The sequence below is a fragment of the Octopus bimaculoides genome, chromosome 23, assembly GCF_001194135.2.
Source record: "Octopus bimaculoides isolate UCB-OBI-ISO-001 chromosome 23, ASM119413v2, whole genome shotgun sequence".
NCBI lineage: Eukaryota > Metazoa > Mollusca > Cephalopoda > Octopoda > Octopodidae > Octopus > Octopus bimaculoides.
In genome coordinates this window covers 29,838,934-29,839,655 of record NC_069003.1, presented here as the reverse complement: position 1 = coordinate 29,839,655, position 722 = coordinate 29,838,934, and positions in this window count along the sequence as shown.

Sequence of the window (722 nt, the reverse complement as noted above, 5' to 3'; positions counted from 1 at the left end):
TATATATATGGGAGAATTTACGAAAAATGCAACAAACGAAGACAGGTGGTGTAAACAACAAATGGATGTATTAGTTTAACGCTCGGGAATAGAGAAAGTCTTTGACGTTTCGAGCCTACGCTCTTCAACTGAAAGGAACACAGAAAGAAATAAGGAGAGAAACAAGGATAAAAAATATATAAATGTAGTGGTCAGCGATCTATCATGGCGAATCATGGCATATATATGTATGTATATATACATACATACATACATACATACATACATACATACATACATACATATGTAAAGCGGGTGCTTGTAAAGTGAGGTATTACTGTATTCTTTTATGACGTCATTTCAATCCTCATTTAGCAGCGCTGGTTAATAAATTTGGAAATTTTCATTTCTTTATATATCTCAATTCCACTTTCTGATACATTTCTATTATGACATCACAAACTGACGATTTCTCTTACAAGTACGTTTTGTGATTCCACTTTTGTATTTATATCTTCAATGCTTCAGCAGGCGTCAACCAAAATCGGATCTTTAGAAACTCGTGTCTCTAATCAGTAAAGCATTGAGATATTTCAGCAACTGCGTAATAAGTAAGCATCTAATTCTAGACGTGTGTGTGTGCGCGCGTGCACACACACACACACACATCACGCCACAATAAATATAGAAATATACATTTATAAACATACATGCATATATATATATATATATATATATATATA